The 18,729-nt window shown below is 45.8% G+C and overlaps 1 protein-coding gene across 1 annotated transcript in view; it reads right to left on the bottom strand.

Moving 5' to 3' along the window:
* Positions 1-18,729, bottom strand: part of DNAH6 (dynein axonemal heavy chain 6) — a 2,460,712-nt gene that overhangs the window by 2,129,763 nt on the left and 312,220 nt on the right. The gene's annotated exons all lie outside the window — the stretch shown is intronic.

Here is an 18,729-nt window from a genome sequence, read left to right as displayed (position 1 = left end):
ATGTTGTTGCGAGAAAGATCCCAGTGCTACTACCTGACAGCTGAGCAGAGGAACATTTCGGGTCAAAATGTGAAATGCTTTTTTAAAACCGACTTAACATTAATGTGAGAAACTTTTTAAAACCCAAATAACAGTTATTGAACAAACCAGAAAAAGACAGGAAATAACCCAAAGTCGCAACATCGTGCTTTTCCTCCTCCAGGTGTGTGTTTTTAAAACTGTTACAGCAAACAAATAATGGACGGAATGCTGACAATGCAAACATTCACCCCAGTCAAAAGATCTGGGTTCAATCCATCGTTCTTTTGGCCACTACGCCACCCCAGTTTGGACTCAGTCATTTGCAAATCAGTCTTGACCCTGTGCCCCATAGGAACAGTCCAGACCGAACTGCCAGGCCAGGTCCTCACTGGCCCGGAAACAAGCATCCTGGGACCGGTTTCAGGGAATGTCACCCTTCATCAGCCAGGCTAGCTTGCATCTAGTGGCACATGAGCAAGGAACCCATGTTTGGGCATACCCATCCCACGTAGGGCAAAAAGTGTTACAGCAAACAAATGATGATGGAATGCTGACAATGGAAACATTCTCCCCCAGTCAAAAGATGTGGGTTCAATCCATCGTTCTTTGGCCCACTACGCCACCCCAGTTTGGACCCAGCCATATGCAAATCAGTCTTGACCCCGTGTCTCATGGGAACAGTCCAGATCGAACTGCCATGCCGGGTCCTCCCTGGACCGGAAACAAGCATCCTGGGACCGGTTTCAGGGTATGTCACCCTTCATCAAGCTGGCTAGCTTTAATCCAGTGGCACAGTGAGCGAAGGACCCACGTCTGGGAATACCCATCCTACTTAGGGCAAAAAGTGTTCCAGCAAAAAATGATGGACGGAATGCTGACAATGCAAACATTGTCCCCCAGTCATGGGTCCTGTGTTCTTCATGCCACTGGAGTCAAGCCTGGCAGTTCGGGCTGGACTGTTCCCATTGGGTGCATGGTCAAGACTGATTTGCATATGGCTGGGTCCAAACTGGAATGGTATGGTGAGCAACGAAACAATGGATTTAGGCACGGATCTCTGTACGGGGGCGAATTTATGGCATTGATCTACAGTCTGTCCATCAATTGTTCTTTTTGCATTTGTTTTTACAACTGGCCATAAGGGAAAGTGGGATGGACATATTGCTCACAATTCACATGACAATTAACATACTACTAGATTTGTTTATGATGCTGAAACCCCCCCAGAAGATTTTAACCACAATGTTAGACACAAGTATACTTTCGGTAATGCAAGGCTGGAATTGACAGGTATTGTTTCCTTTGCAGATTTCTTAACTTTCGAAGTATTTCAGCTGCCGTTGAGGACTCAAGAATGTATTTTAACACTGAGTCACAGGACTGGCGGTGCTACGTATGTTCCTTTATGCCTTACCGGCGACAAAACAAGATTGTGTCCCAGTAGATAAACAGGGCAGCTTTGCCAAACGCATTTAGTTGCTGAAACTTTTCATTATGCTAAACATCAAAAAGATGGCAGCATTGGCAATAAATACTCTGTAAACTCAATACAGTATTCATGGGGATCATGAGCACAACCTTTTCTTGTCATGGATAAGGTTCACTCTGCATATTCTCTACTTCTGAAAGTTTCTGTGGCATCACCTAACAAGTTGGATCGGGGGGTCTCAGATAATAATATGCAGTAAAGAAGTTTGTTGAGTCACCGGTCTTCATCTTCGCTGGCATACAGTACAAGAAATGGAGCTCACAAATGTATCGAGAGAATACCAAGTAGTGCCCTGGACAATCTTCTGTAAGAGCATCCTTTACTATAAAGCAACAGTGGCCACTCTACTCGTAGTGAAATGTATGGCAATTCCCTCTCTTGAGGTGGGCGCCTCATAGATGTTCCTTATGCATGCCATGTACCATCTTAAAATTGGTCTAGTAGGTACAGCCTCCGCAAATCCTTAGATGGATCTGGCAGTAGGGAGAAATCTGGCAAATGAATGAACTAGTTTACATGAATTGAATTACTAATTCCTTGTAATCTATTATCACTGCATGGCGTTTGCACTACGCACAGACTTGACATGCTGCGTTATTGTTCCAATATCTATTTTGTAATTATAAAAGCACTAGTCCCTTCAAACCCCGAGGATAATTGTTTAACAGCATTTGGACACAATAAAAACCGTGTAATGAAAGAATATCTGTCTCTCTAAGTATACCTTCAATGAATATAAAAACTGGATGGAAATTGTCTTTCTCGTCACATACATGATATTAACCATTGGGTCTAGTATGGGCCTGTTATGCAACAAGCAATATATTGTAACTGTTCCTTGAATGGCTCACATTAACTGTTTTTTCCATAAATCTGGATTTTATTGCATTTTCTATCTTTCTTGTCTGCATTTTAGTTGCTTTTCATTTCCGGTATATATATTGGTTCAAGAACATTCATCTACTGCAGGACATTTTTTTTAATCAAATGTTTTTAATTCAATCCTATATATGTTGTTGGTTAATATTAACCATTATTAACAAGTAAACAAAAAATTATAGATGGAAAGCTTGAAGTAATCTCAGCCACTGGTAATTACTCAGGCTGCATCCCAATCAATCATCACTTTTTTGGATACTTTAGTGTGTCGCCCTAAGTGGGACGGGTATGCCCAGATATGGGTTATGCGCACACTGTGTCACTGGAACCAAGCTATACCTATCTGATGAACCCTAACGAAGGCAAAACTGGTCCTAGGTTGCTTGTGTTGATGTCAAAGGAGGAGTTGGCTTGGCAATTCAGGCTGGACTGTTCGCATTGGAGCAGGGTCAAGAATGATATGCATATGGCTGGGTCGAAACTGAGATGGCGTGCTGTGAAAAATAATGATGGACTAGGATTTGGCCCAAGTAATTACAAGTCGCTGACATTAATGCAAGCATTCCATCCATCACTTTTTGTGTATTTTAGTGGGTCGCTCTAAGAGGGAATGATATGCCCAGACGTGTATCCCCTGCACACTGTGTCACTGGAAAAAAGCTATACCTGGCTGATGAGCATTAATTAAGGCGAAACAAGCCCTGGGTTTTTGTGTTCTGGTTCAAGTAAGATCTGGCCTGGCAGTTCAGGCTGGTGTTCCCACTGAAGCAGGGTCAAAACTGATTTACATATGGCTAGGTCCAACTGAGGTGGCTTTGTGTGTAACATAATGATGGACTGGGATGAGGCCTGCGTAATTGCAAGTGGCTGAACTTAATTCAAGCATTCCATCTATGACTGTTTTGTATATCTTTATTCACTAATGGCACTGTCACCAGGGTGGGGGTGAGGGCAGAAATGGTTCTAAGTTCATGTTTAAAATATCTGGGCCTGCTTCACAAAGAGAAACTTAAGTTGGGTAAGTTTATTATTTTTTTGTACTCACAAACTACAAGTTAATAGTAAGTTTACGACTGCAGGGACTCTGCTGTTAAGGACGAAAACTCAGCGATAAAAAGATAGGTCTGTCCTATCACAAAAGATAAGGGTGAAGGGGCAAGCATATGTACAAGCCCCTTCAGAAACCTATGTACAATAGGGGACTTAAATAAAGAGGGTTGGTCAGACAGCCACAGGAAAACAGACAGAGCAGACACATAACCTTTGAGAGTGCCCTGAGCAGAGCACTGCTGGGTAAGGGAAAGAATAAAGAGAAGAATATCAGAAAGAGAGGCAGAAAGAAGATCAATAGACTTTTCTGTACATTTACAAACCTTTGCCAACGGCAAGCGTATACAATTTTGGTAGAGGGCCGCCTGGCCACCAGAATAACTTTACAAACTTCGGGAGGAAGGTCAAAAGCTATCAACTGTTGCCAAGCAAGGAGAGGTGGAGAGTTGACAGGTTCAGGTGAGGACCCTCTTCTGCTGCTACGACAGAAGAAAATTACAAAAATCCGGCTCTAACACCTTTGTGAATCAGACCCTATCGCTCTTAATAAGTACTTCTCAATCTATAACATGACATATTAATATCAAAGCTTCCATATATTAAAGAAATACACTTTTTTGAATTTTGAAGAGACACCGATATTTTACACAATGTCTATTGTAGGATTTACAAAGCAGACATTTTTAGGGCTCGGCTCATGCATGGGCTCTAACAGCCAAGCCAGGCCCTTGGCACGGCTCTCCCTGTTAATTTGTTGGCTCGCCCACCTCTTTAATGTTGGGATGATTCCAATTATTGTGATATAGTGGATAAAAGGAAGTGCATGACTGGGGTCAGTCAGATGTGAATAGAGTCAGAGAAAGCTTGAGATATTCGACAAGACTGTATGAATAAAAAGTATGAAGTCAGTAAGATTTAGTGATGAGGAATTACAAAGGAGAGAATGAAAAATGATAGCAAAATATCTTCCTAAGAAAGAGTACCACTCTACAGGTGATTTTTAAAGTAGATTAAATATGATCACTGTTAAATTGGAAACACTGTTTCTTCTTTACAGTTCTATTTGATCGTCACAATCTTTACTATTTTGTCTATATGTACTACTTGGGTGAAGGTTTCCTTCTAGAAGGGAAAGAACAAACATTGTGAGAATGTAAACCTTGCGCAAAGATCAAGAACAAATTAACAGGACTTTGTTGAAGTTCTGAGCTAAATAAATGTCTCTCATATACTTCCATGATAAGGTACAGTGAATAAACAAACCATCGTACAAAAGAGTTTGAAGAAGAAGTGAGTCTGGGTCATTCAAACACTACATAGCTCCACAAGGCCGCAGCAGCGTCTAATGTCCTTGGGCAGAGCCCAAAGCAGCTCCCGTATTCCTCCACTGTGGACCTTGCCAACCGTGGGCATAGCAAGCCACTGCTACCAGAGAACTGCGAAGCAGTGTCTGCTTGTTTCCTCAGGGCATATACGGTGACACCTATGGTTTCCCCATGATCTTCTTGGCCCTGTAATGAGTGGTGCCTACCATGCCCCTAAAAAGCATGGCTCACTTAAACCTAACACAGTCTCTCTTAAAGGTGACACTGCTTATTTTGTTCTACATGCCATATCCTCCTTTGTTCCCTGTAACAACACCTGATTTACTGCCTTTGACGGCATGCTGCAGAACACAACTGCTTTCCTTTGCAGTGGAGGTGGTTTGGCTTTTGGTGCTGCTTGCTATGTTCTTCCTGAGTGCTCACATCTCTGGGGGCTTAGCTACACATTTTGCCCACATTCTGCCATTATAGCTTCCTTTTTTTTACTCCACTAGTCCAGTTCCTGAACCAATTTTGGAAATGTTCTATAAGAAAAATTATTTTCCTTATCTTATACTGCCTTAGATGATAGCGGCTCACTTGGTGTACTCTTAAACCTTTTGTCCTAGGTCACAGCTTCCTGTGATTATAAAACGAGCTGAGCTTTGGCATTCAGTGTGTTGTAACTCTTCTTGAATGCTCTTCAGTTCGTTCCTTACTTGGATGATTCTGGTGATGATCGATTCTGTTTCCAACTACCTGCCACACTGCTGCTAGCTGCCTTGCCTCCACATGCAACCACTAAAATGCTGTCAATTCAGGTTATTTCCACTGAAGGGCTAGATTGTTGTCTAGTGCTGGTCCAGTCCTTGGAAATGGCTTGCCTTAACAGACCATGTCAAAGACATGGCAGTGGTCTGTTACAAACAAATAAAAATTGCTTATTATACTGGTGCATCCAAAATGTTGGCGTTATAAGTTTTCTTCTTCTTGAATATGTAATTTCCAACTGTTAGTTGTGCTTTTCCACACTAGATTGTTGACTTCTGTTATTCAATACAAATGTATACCTTATGATTAGATTTACTTAATATTTTGTATAAACTATTTTTGGTTTAGCTTGAGGCTCAGATTTACAAAGATTTTCAATTGAGTTTGCGTTACTTTTTTAACACAAACTGGACACAAAGTCTGATGTTGGGATGTAGAATGGAATGCAAATAATGATTTGCACTAGATTGTAACCAAAAGTAACACAAAGTTGTGTAGTGCGCTATCTGCATACTCCGAGCGTCAGAGTGGGAGCTTGCTGTAAAACGCCCTGTTACCTGCCCTCGAGGATCTCTATTGGGAACGTCGCCTTGCTGCCACTGGCCCTGCCCTGTAGTCCCCCCGCCGCCGCAAGCACAACCAAGTGGCCGCCGAGCGGGGGACTACATTTCCCAACGCGCATAGCGGCGGACACGCCAGGGACGCGCCAGGAGGCGCCTTAAAACATCGTCATTGCCGGTGGAGCGGGTGTACCGCTATCTGCATACTCCGAGCGTCGGAGTGGGAGCTTGCTGTAAAACGCCCTGTTACCTGCCCTCGAGGATCTCTATTGGGAACGCCGCCTTGCTGCCACTGGCCCTGCCCTGTAGTCCCCCCGCCGCCGCAAGCACAACCAAGCGGCCGCCGAGCGGGGGACTACATTTCCCAACGCGCATAGCGGCGGACACGCCAGGGACGCGCCAGGAGGCGCCTTAAAACATCGTCATTGCCGGTGGAGCGGGTGTACCGCTATCTGCATACTCCGAGCGTCGGAGTGGGAGCTTGCTGTAAAACGCCCTGTTACCTGCCCTCGAGGATCACTATTGGGAACGCCGCCTTGCTGCCACTGGCCCTGCCCTGTAGTCCCCCCGCCGCCGCAAGCACAACCAAGCGGCCGCCGAGCGGGGGACTACATTTCCCAACGCGCATAGCGGCGGACACGCCAGGGACGCGCCAGGAGGCGCCTTAAAACATCGTCATTGCCGGTGGAGCGGGTGTACCGCTATCTGCATACTCCGAGCGTCGGAGTGGGAGCTTGCTGTAAAACGCCCTGTTACCTGCCCTCGAGGATCTCTATTGGGAACGCCGCCTTGCTGCCACTGGCCCTGCCCTGTAGTCCCCCCGCCGCCGCAAGCACAACCAAGCGGCCGCCGAGCGGGGGACTACATTTCCCAACGCGCATAGCGGCGGACACGCCAGGGACGCGCCAGGAGGCGCCTTAAAACATCGTCATTGCCGGTGGAGCGGGTGTACCGCTATCTGCATACTCCGAGCGTCGGAGTGGGAGCTTGCTGTAAAACGCCCTGTTACCTGCCCTCGAGGATCTCTATTGGGAACGCCGCCTTGCTGCCACTGGCCCTGCCCTGTAGTCCCCCCGCCGCCGCAAGTACAACCAAGCGGCCGCCGAGCGGGGGACTACATTTCCCAACGCGCATAGCGGCGGACGCGCCAGGAGGCGCCTTAAAACATCGTCATTACCCGCGTCGCGGGAGCGCGCGGGAGCGCCCGGGGCTAAGCCCGGGCAAAGGGCGGGCCCTCTGTGGCCCTCGGTGACCGAGGTAGGCTGGGCTGGGCCCGGTCCTTTACATTTTCGTTATTATTTCTTTGAATTTGTGCCCACTTGAGTAGGTGGGTGTGTGTGATTCGAGTACTGTCATAGCTATACTGCACCCCGATCCTACTTGGCCTGTCAGGGGCTGACGTTATTCCAGACTTTTATCTGTTTTATACCCCTATATTTCTCGTTTATTCATCACTGTGGAAAATGTCTAAAACCCTACGCTCAGGAAGGGTAGTGGGAGAAAAACCCGGCCGAAAATTAAACTCCACCCGCACAAGAAACAAATCAGTGAACAACCCACCGTTGAAAGGCCAATGCCAGTTATCTGAACTCTGGGATCTACCTGGCTTAAAAAAATCCATAATTGCTACGCCAGAAAAACCAGATACTAAAGCTCTGGAAGTACATTCACCAGCAACCATAGATCCTCAACCACCTCAGGTACAGCAGGGGGCCCCCCAATCTGTGGTAGAGGGGTCTCCTGTACGGGACTCTACAGAGGGGAGGCTGACGATCGTAGGTGACCCAGTGCATACACCACCGATTCCCCGGTCACCCATGAATGACAAGCCGGGGGGTGACTTGTCTGCACTATCCATTGACCTGGAACTATGGGGTCGCTACATTAGCCCAGCGAAAGTGGAATCCTTGGAGCAGTTTAAAGCTCCAGGGGGTGCCACCCCTTCTGGGTTACTGCTGTATAGTAGCACCCCTTCGTTAAACAGACTTGAAATATCTGATTTGTTAAACACCTCCAGGAGCCCTGACCTTAATCTCCTGGATAATTGTTGCACTGTGGAAGCACGAGAAAAGCCGATCTCTGAGTCCATGATCGCGCTGGAACAACTCCTAGCTTCAATCTTACTGCTTCTAGGGAAATTTGTTGGCAGCTCGGACTGTATTCTGGAATCAGTCACTCAAATTCTAAAGACATTGCTGCAGAAATCGCCGGATATGAGTAAGGCCTCTCCCCCCAAGTCTGAACAATATCTATCTGAGGGGAAAATTAGAGATTCTAGAGGGGAACTAAATAGGAACAATGAAGTGCCTACTTTGGATCCTCACAAGGATATGCCCCTTACTGCAGCTTCCAACTGTATCAAGAATATAGTCCTGGAGATAGAGGAGGAGGATAAAGCTTTGTCTGGCCCTAAAACGGTCCAGGAGTTATTTCCTATCTTCGTTCCCGAGTGTGGAAAAGAACCCCTGGCCAACAAACTAGAGGTAACCGAAGAAAGGGGAAAAAATGGTAAACAAAAAATTAACAAAGCCAGCAAGAGGAAACCAATACGAAAATACAGAAAGAAGAAGCAGCGGAGGATTATTTTCCAAAAATTCACAGAGGCAAGGGAGAATGATGTAGGGAATGGGGAACCCTCATCTACTTCCTTAAAGGTGGACATTGAAGGGGACTTAACGGCTTTAACATCTGCAGAGGAGGAAAATGAACAATGTAGTCTGCTTACGCAGGAAGATACACCGCATATAGGGGGCTCTCTCCCATGCTCTCCTTCACGGAGTGCACTAGGAGTACCAATTTCTTATCCATCTGGGGCTCTAAATCCTTTGGCCCCCCCTTTGCTGTAACTCTTGATTCGGAAAATTCTTGTCCTCCGGCCCGTTCTGTAAATATTGCTAAGGCCCCTGTGGATGTACGTGTATTAGATTTTGTTCCCTTATTTGATACCGATCTTTTGTTAAACAGAGCTTGGCTTCTCAAACGTTTCAGTGAGGTTGAAAGTCTCTATCATATTCAGTCTAGAGACATAGAATTGGTGTCTTTGTTGGGTGGAAGTAGGGTATTGAGTATACGGGTGAAATTTTATTCGCCTATTATAACAAACTTGATACTAGAACAAGCTGAAAACTTTCAGCGCCTAGGTATCGATATTCTCCCTATCTCCAACCCAGGCAAGCCAAACCCTTTATGTAAGCAGGGGCTTGGGGGTGGTGAGCAAATCGGGGTAACCTCTCCCCTGAGAGACTTGAAAATTTGGGTCTCCAGGGGAAAACGCTCAGTGTTGCATGTGAAGCCACTTCCACTAATTGAAAATTCCTCACTCATAGATGATAATAACCGGTGGAATTGGCTCCATAGTGCATTATCAACAAAAACGAAGGATAACCCCAAATTGTTTCACCATCTTTAACACTGCATTAAATATAATTTCTTGGAATGCGGCCGGATTCCACAGCAGCCCAGAGAAACTTGCTTTTTTATCTACTCTGGGGGCTGATATATTGTGCATCCAGGAAACATGGTGCATTGATATGTTAACTCCTTCAAAAGATTTTTACGTTCTGGAAGTTCCAGCTGTGCCCTCTAAGAAAGGACATGCCAGGGGGGGGATCGCCTGCTTATTATCAAATAAATTTCAATGGAGATTCTCCCATTATATCGATTCCAGTAGACTTTTCCACACAATAACACTAGAAAATCTGTTCCATGATGGTAAAAAATATCCCATGGTAATTTTTAATGTGTATATACCCCCAGAGGAGTGTTTTAATGATAATTTGCAGCAGGTTCTCCAGTATATGGAACAGATAAAAAACTCCCCTCCTTTCCCTGTAATTTTGCTTGTTGGTGATTTGAACTGTAAAATTTCAAACGCTAGTCTAAAACTCTTCAGGAATAAAGTCAAGGAAGAGGTACATTTTATCCCCCAGGCGCTTTTTCCGGAGAACTTGATGACAAATAAAAGAGGGAAGATTCTGTTAAAAGAACTAGCGATTGGGGATGGTATTATCTTAAATGGAAGATTTCCATCTGACGTCCCCGCTAACTATACTCACAAATCCCCCTTTGGGTCGTCAATTTTGGACTATGCTATTGCCGACTATGGCCTGTTTCCCCAGATGCTGGACTTAAAGATTATACCCACGTTACTCAGCGACCATAATATATTGTTTCTAACAGTGTCTTTAAATTCTTTGAATACGGCGTCTTGGTCGCTAAATGGCAATGAGGCTACCTTCCATACCTCTTCTGGAAGGTGCTTCTGGAACAGTGCCGCCATTAATGGGGTGCAGGACCTATTGGCCGATACCCTCGGAGTAATAAACGAGTGGAACGGCAGCGAATTAGTTTGCTTTGAAGAATTTATGCGAAAGATCGTATTGTACGCAAATAAAACTGTTCCCCCTAGAAAAGGAGAGGTAGTCCCTATGACATTGCGTAATTTGAATAGGGAAATAAATAAACTAATTCGCGAACAGTATGTTGAAAGGGTCCTGGAACGTGGGAAAGTTATCGCTAGGTTAAAAAGAAAGAGAAGCAGACTCAAGCTTAAAATTAAAAAGGATAGGGAGGATGAAATATGGATTAAACTGAGGGAATCTGCTGCACATGGTAACATTAAAGAATTTTGGGCAATAATTGGGAAAGGATGTGGTACACGTCATGCCCCTAATCCCATTCCTATCCCAGAAGAGCTATGGTCCTCTCATATCCGAGAACTCTATGCAGGGAACGGGATAGGGACCACAGGTATGGATAATTTCATGTATGCTGCCCCTGAAGACCTGGTCTTCTATCCCTCTGAGAAAGAAATCGAGACGGCTATAAAAAATATGCGACCCTCTGGGGCCATGGGACCGGATGAGCTTCCGATGACGGTCCTTAAACAAGATCCCTCAAGCTGGAGTAAACTCTTGTACCCCTTGTTTAGGGCGTGTCACCTCTCCAAATCTGTTCCTGCTTCCTGGAGAGGAAGTATTTTGGTTCCTATCTTTAAAAAGGGTTCAAGGGATAGCCCCAGTAATTACCGCCTGATTGCGCTCCTCGACTCCATCGGAAAGGTCTTTGCGAAATGTCTCCTTAGTTTTCTTTCTGATTGGGTCGAGGAGCGCAATATTCTGCCGTTTGAACAGACTGGTTTCCGAAGGGAGCATGGCACGCTGGACAACATGACTGCCCTCCAGGTGATCACAGATAAATATGTCCAGGTGAGGGGGGGAGTTGTATACGCCGCCTTCATTGATTTCTCCACAGCGTTCGATAAAGTAGATCGTGGAACGCTGTGGAGAAAGCTGGCGGCGTTGGGCGCACCTCCCCCCCTGTTGGAACTGGTGCGGGCGCTGCACACTGAGACCTGGTGCAGGGTCTTAATGGGGGGCGAAAGGGGGCTTTCGGCCAAAATACCTTCTCGGAATGGCCTTAAACAAGGATGCTTATTGGCACCCCTTTTGTTTTCCTTATATACGACTGACCTCCCTGCGGCCGTGTCTGACAGTGAGGGGATTGCCCCGATGATAGGAGGGACTCCAATATCCTGTTTGATGTATGCCGACGATGTTTTGTTGCTTGACTTGACCCCTACTGGTCTTGCAAACCGGCTACAGGCTCTCCAGGCCTTCGCTGGGGAGCATTACATGAAGATCAATATTAATAAAAGTAAAGTGATGTGTATAGCGGGTAATAAGAAGTGCCGTTCGACAAATTTTGGTTGGGCTATTGGAGGGCATAGATTGGAGGTTGTAACTTCCTATACCTTTTTGGGGAAAATATTCTCGGCCAATATGAGCGAGAAACTCCATATAGAGCACTGTTCCCGCAAAGCTCTTGCCCATGGCAATGGGTTAAAGTCCCTATACCAGTCAACGGGGAAAATACATTTTGCTAGCCTCCTAGAAGTGTTTAGAGCAAAAATCCCCGCAACTATCTTGTACGGTATTGAATTAATAGAGGTAAAAAACTGGGACTTTTGCCACAAGATTGAGGGGAAACTCTTAAGATCCCTCTCGACCCTAAACAATGCTTGCCCACTGGCCGCCTGCAGGCTGGACTTTGGACTCAGGAGCTCCTGGGTTCAGGGTCTGTGCGCCTTAATAAGATGGGTGGCCAGTTTGGCCAGAGCGAGAGACGGTACCCTGCGAGTTCTACTCAAAAACGAACTATTGGGCAATTTTAAGGAGTTCTCTAAACTCGTAAGCAATTTTAGAAGGGCTGTGAAGATACTTAAACTTGATGAAAGCGCCCTCTTTTCCTATTCTCCCACGCAGTTAAAGCATGTCCTTAAGGAGGCATCGTGGGAGTTCTGTTTCCTCTCTGACAAAAAATCAGTTGGTGACAAAAGGAACGTGGCGCCGCTCATCTCCTCTTATAGGTTGAAACAGCCACAACCTTATGCCCTATGGAATCTACCACATGGGATTCGTAGGTTTTGGTTTTTATTACGTTATGATTTAATCCCACTTAATATATTGCTATCCAAATGGTATGGCACTCCTGCCTTGTGCAATTTATGTAAACTGAACAACCATGACTCTATGCATGTATTATTGATTTGTCCTATGTTACGTAATTTGCGCAACCGATGGCTAAAAGTAATCTGTCTCCGCCTTAGCATTGTCACTTTAAAAGATTTTCTTCATGCACTTTATTGCCCTCCAAACGAAATGTTTTGTTCTTATATTTTTAACTTTTTTAAAGGATTTTTAGCTATTTATTAATTGTACTGGAAAAACTGTGTCTGTCCGGCCTTGTTGGATTGTTGGTTGGCAGTATAGCTATTACGGATCGAATATTGTGCCTTTTTAAACTTTTGTATTTTTTGTGTTTGTGTTGCTTTGTATTGAATATGCTTATGTGGCCCTCTTTGAGAGCCAAAACATAATAAATACATTTGATTTGATTTGTGTAGTGCGCTGCCCTGTGTCACTTTGTGTCAAAGATCATTCCATGGGTGTTGGCAAAGGATTGTAGAAAAGGATTTACACCCTAATCCTGCTCATCCCCAAGTCAGCGGTACAAAAAGGGGTGGTGATGGACGGAGCATCTGAATCAATCAAACACTCACACCCAGTCAAAAAATCTGGGTTTAATCCATCACAGTCGCTCCGGTTCCGCTTTGGATTCCAGGTGGGGGTAGGTGTAGACGGCTGAGACCGCACACCTTTGGGGTCCCTGACTCCCTTGTGCAGGTCCCACAGGAGCAGACTGCGGGGCACCTTAGGGATATTCCCAGGGTCGCAAATATTGAAGCAGGACCAACTGGCCTGCGGTAGAGACCAACCAAGTTAAGGTTGTATACTCACTCCATTTCACACTGTGTAGTACTAGTCACCATAGGTCCTGAAGAATTGCCAGGATAGCATGAAACATGTCGACCTCACCAGAGGGTTGTAGATAGTCCTGCCCAGTACTTCTGTAGCGCCCTATCTCCCCTCCCACCATTTTAACCAAGGGAGTCGGCCACGTTAATAAAAATCCTTGTGGACTGGCTAACCTTTTTTAATCACCTCCACCTTCTCACGACTACACTTTTTCTGCCCTCTCACACGCATGCACCATATGGCTGGAACAAAAGATTTCCGCTAAAGAGCCCCTTCGCGGGTGCCCGTCAGACATTGCAGCGCCAGTCTGACGAGGAGCAGGACCCATATGATGAAGCATGACACCTAGCTTGCTGGGTGTGTGAGGGTTCTAGTTCCCAAGAGGGGATTTCCCCCCCCCCCTTTTTCTTTCCTTTCCTTTCCCCCCTCTTGGCTTTCCCTATACACCTCTACACTTCACCCTATCAGCCTTCTTTTGGGGAACTTTGTGCTTCTTGTTGCTGAAATTTAATCCATCACACCCAGATCTTTTGACTGGGTGTGAATGTTTGATTGATTCAGATGCTCCGTCCATCACCACCCCCTTTTGTACCGCTTTTGGCCGCCATAAGTGTGGCAGGGTATGCTCAGACGTGAGTCCCTTGCTCACTTTGCCACTGGATTCAAGCAAGCCGGGCTGAAGACGGCTGGAATGCCAGAAACCGGTCCTCGGAAGCTTGTTTTCGGTCCAGGGAAGACATGGCTTGGCAGTTCGGGCTGGACTGTTCCCATGAGGCACAGGGTCAGACTGATTTGCATATAGCCATGTCTGAACTGGGGTGGCAGAGTGGGCTAAAGAACGGTGATGGATTAAACCCAGATCTTTTGACTGGGTGTGAGTGTTTGATTGATTCAGATGCTCCGTCCATCACCACCCCCTTTTGTACCAGCCCCGAGTCAGGCATAAAGAGGAGAACATATGAATGTCTTATTGTTTTTCCTCTCTTTTTATGTGTACTGCATTCTACAGCATACATTTCTGCACAGAAAACAAGTTACTTACTTTCGGTAACACATTATCTAGTAGAGAGAATCTCTTACTGCAGATTCCTTACCTTTTAATTTCCAAGGCGTCAGACTGCAGTCTGAAGGTTTTGCGTGAGCAGTTCCCCTGCGCACATTAAGGTGGCTCCGTTCTGCTCCGTGTGGCTTTGGCTGATGCTGGAAGTGACGTTGCTGTCACCAATATAGGTGCCACCCAGGTGTGTGGATGTTAGTTTCTTTTCATGACACTCCACGTCAGGAGCAAAGAGCCATCAACTAAACTGACAAATGCATGTCCAAACTAGGGTCCTTAAAAGGGGAGCAACCCTAGCCCTAATAATGTGTCAGCAGAGCGGGAGGCATGGTTGGGTCCGTAAGGAACCTTCCGCTTGAAATTTTCTCTACCAGATAATGCGTTACCGAAGGTAAGTAACTTTTTTATCTGATAGAGACCTCTAGTTGCAGATTCCTTACCTCTGAATAGATACCCAAGCCATACCATCCTAGCGGTGGGCTGTGGACAAATTACTAAACTAAAAAGTGCTGCAGGACCAAACGAGCAAATTTCCATCCTGCAGCCCTGACTGTCCAGGCAGTAGTGTTTAGCAAACGTGTGTAGGGACACCCATGTTGCCGCCTGGCAGATGTCCAAGACTGGAATTCCACGAGCTAAAGCTGCGGTTGCAGCCTGCCCCCTGGTGAAATGCGCCCTTCAGCTCTAAGGAGGCTGTTTTCAAGCCAGCCCGTAGCAGATCTTTATACAGAGAACACCCGCGTGTGAAACAGACTGTTTCTATACTGCCCAACCTTTTCTAACGCCTACATAGCCCATGAAGAGTTGGTCGTCTACTCAGAACTCTTTTTTTGTGGTCAAGGTTGAACAACAGCGCTTGTTTGGGTCTAGACAGTTGAGTCGCTCCTTTTCTTTAGAGGGTTATAAAGGAGCATAAAGGTGGGCAGTGTGACCGATTGACCCAAATGGAATATGGTCACCACTCTAGGTAAGACAGAGGCCCGAGTGCCAAGCACCATCTTGTCTGGGAATATCATAAGATAGGGAGGCTTGGATGATCAAACCTGCAGCTCACTCACCCTCCGGGCAGATGTTATTGCCACTAGAATGGCTGTCTTGATGGTAGGTAGCCAGAGGGGACAATCATGTAGTGGCTTAAAGGAAGCACACATGAGGTAAGTGAGAACCAGATTCAGATCCCACTGAAGCATGATAAGGGTGAAGGGGCAAGCATATGTACAAGCCCCTTCAGAAACCTATGTACAATAGGGGACTTAAATAAAGAGGGTTGGTCAGACAGCCACAGGAAAACAGACAGAGCAGACACATAACCTTTGAGAGTGCCCTGAGCAGAGCACTGCTGGGTAAGGGAAAGAATAAAGAGAAGAATATCAGAAAGAGAGGCAGAAAGAAGATCAATAGACTTTTCTGTACATTTACAAACCTTTGCCAACGGCAAGCGTATACAATTTTGGTAGAGGGCCGCCTGGCCACCAGAATAACTTTACAAACTTCGGGAGGAAGGTCAAAAGCTATCAACTGTTGCCAAGCAAGGAGAGGTGGAGAGTTGACAGGTTCAGGTGAGGACCCTCTTCTGCTGCTACGACAGAAGAAAATTACAAAAAACAATTTGATGGACAGAATGTAGATCAATGTCTTACATTCACCCCAGTACAAGGATCTGGGCCTAAATCCATCGTTTTTTGCACTCCACACCACCCTGGGTTAGATAATGGCTTTATGCAAATCAGCTCTGACCCTGTGCCCCATGGGAACAGTCCAGTCCGAACTACACAGCCATATCTTTCCCAGACCGGAATCAAGCATCCGAGGACCGGACCGGTTTCGAGGTAACACCTCTCATCAGCCCGGCTAGCTTGACTCCAGTGGTGTGGAGGCTCTGGGACCCACGTCTGAGCTACCCCAGTACACTCAGGGAGAAAATTACAAAAAACAATTTGATGGACAGAATGTAGATCAATGTCTTACATTCACCCCAGTACAAGGATCTGGGCCTACGACAGAAGATTCACTCTCAGGGGCACCTGATTAGAGGATCGTTGCTCATTTTCAAAAGCTCAGGATACCAAACTCTCCATGCCAAGTCTGGAGCCAAAAGAATGACTTGGACCAGATCCTTCCTGATCTTTCTGAGAACTCCGGGCAGGAGTGGTATAGGCGAAAAGGCGTACAGAAGGGCTGAGCTCCACTGGTAACGAAAAGCATCACCGAGCAAAGCTGCTTTGGAAACTCCAACACGCAATACTGCTGACATTGCCCGTTCTCTTTGGAGGTGAACAAATCTAACCAAGGCTCTCCCCACTACTAAAAGAGTCCTTACGCAACCTTTGAACAGAGACGCCATTTGTGATCCACTAGGTATTGATGACTGAGTTCATCTGCCCTGGCGTTTAGAGACCCTGCCAAGTTTTGAACCACCAGCATTATGCACTGCTGTTCAACCTATGTCCAGAGATGCAGGGCCTCTTGACAAAGGGTCTACATCTCCACCCCACCCTGCTTGTTGCAGTACCACTTGGGGGTGGTGTAGTCGGTGAACACCTACACCAACTTCCCCCTGACAGAGAGAAGAAATGCTTTCAATACTAGCCAGATCAGCCGGAGCTCCAAAAAGTTGATGTGGAGCCTTGATTCCGCTGGAGACCAGAGTCCTCTGATCTCCACCTCTCCTAGATGGCCTCCACATCCCAGGAGTGATGCATCTGCCACTATGTGAGATCTGGTTGAAGAAGGCAGAGGTGTCTGCCTCTGACCCAATCGCAGTCCGTTAGCCACCACTGCAGGTCTTCCTCAGTTCCCTCTGAGTTCTGGCCCACATCAAAGAGATTCCCCTGATGATGCACCCACTGGAACTTCAGGTCCCACTGCAGAGCCTGCATATGCCATCTGGCATGATTTACGAACAGGATGAGGTGGCCATGAGGCCCAGCAGCTTCAGAGTCATTCTCATTGAAATCCAGGATAGAGGCTGAAACATCAGTGTCATAACCTTAATATCCTGGACTCGCTTCTCAGGAGTATAAGCTCGAAACTGCACTGTTTCCAGAGCTGTGAAGTTCCTACTTACGTTTCTGCAGGAACGCCATGCAAAGATGAGAGGTCCCACCCTCCCCTGGTCACGTATCGTAGTGAGTCAAAGCAACAACAAATACTTTTATTCGATTTTGATAAAAATCATAAAAAGACATTTCAAACAAAGATTCATGATTACATTTACAAATACATTAAGTACATCATATTAAAAAAGAGATTAAAATGTAGGACCAAGGCTTTACAATGCAACCTTATAAAAACAGTATACATATTTAAAAAGCTAAAAAAATATCCGCAACAGCATGTACAGTGCAAATGAGCAATTTAGTCTACATTGAAAGGGAGTCATTATATGCTCGCAGCAGGTACATGTTTAGCTTTAAAGCGCGCTGCTGCGGTCAGAAAACTTCCCATGCAAAGGATTATACGAACAGTGCTCATTGATTGCAAGTATAGCAGTGCCGGTTTCACTTGTCTAAAGCCCGCCTCCCTTTAAATTGGAAGCAAATATTGCCTTCGGGGGCACTGAGAACAGTGTGCAAAACAGGACAAAGTGCGTGGTATCCTGTAATGAATGGTTGTCACAAGAGCACAAGGGGGCTGACTCTGGCTTGGCGCAAGATGGATAATTTCCCAGTAGGTAAGGGATCAGATTTAGTCTGAATTTAGTCAGAAGGAACCTATGAAATGGTCTTGTCACTATTGTAAGGTAAGGTTCCATGGAGGGGGAACATTTTGTTAGATAATGAGTCCTAACCAAGGGCTTCTGCAGTTCTATTTCCTCTCGGCTGGATCTTGCCAGGGACAAAAATTGCCTTTTGATCGAAAATATATCCTTGTTTGTAATTCTTTTCGGCGTTTCAAATAGTTCCAATCTTCCTAATCGATAAAATGACCTCCTCAGATAGTCCAACCAAGGAATCTTTTTGTGGTGTTCCAGTGACATGACGTCCTCCATAATAGAGTGATTCAGGGTGACCTCTTTATTAAGCCATGTCTTTAGCCAGTAAATCAATGGGGCCAGGTTTATCCTGTCGATTATATAATCCAGACCCGCCTCCGAATGAATTGAGTAGGTTGGGGTAGATGGGGGGACTGATAGTAATGAGCGTAAAAACCTGTTCTCTGCTCTCTGGATAGAATCAAGCTGTGCATAATCCCAGATTGGCGCACCATACATGGCTATTGACACGCATTTCGAGCTATAAACCTTCAATAGGGCCTCCATTGGCCTAGCGCCAAGTCTTTT

The sequence above is a fragment of the Lissotriton vulgaris genome, chromosome 3_1 (genome assembly GCF_964263255.1).
Source record: "Lissotriton vulgaris chromosome 3_1, aLisVul1.2, whole genome shotgun sequence".
Taxonomy (NCBI): Eukaryota; Metazoa; Chordata; class Amphibia; order Caudata; family Salamandridae; genus Lissotriton; species Lissotriton vulgaris.
The sequence above is the reverse complement of the archived record's forward strand: the minus strand, read 5'-3'. Positions and strand labels throughout refer to the sequence as shown.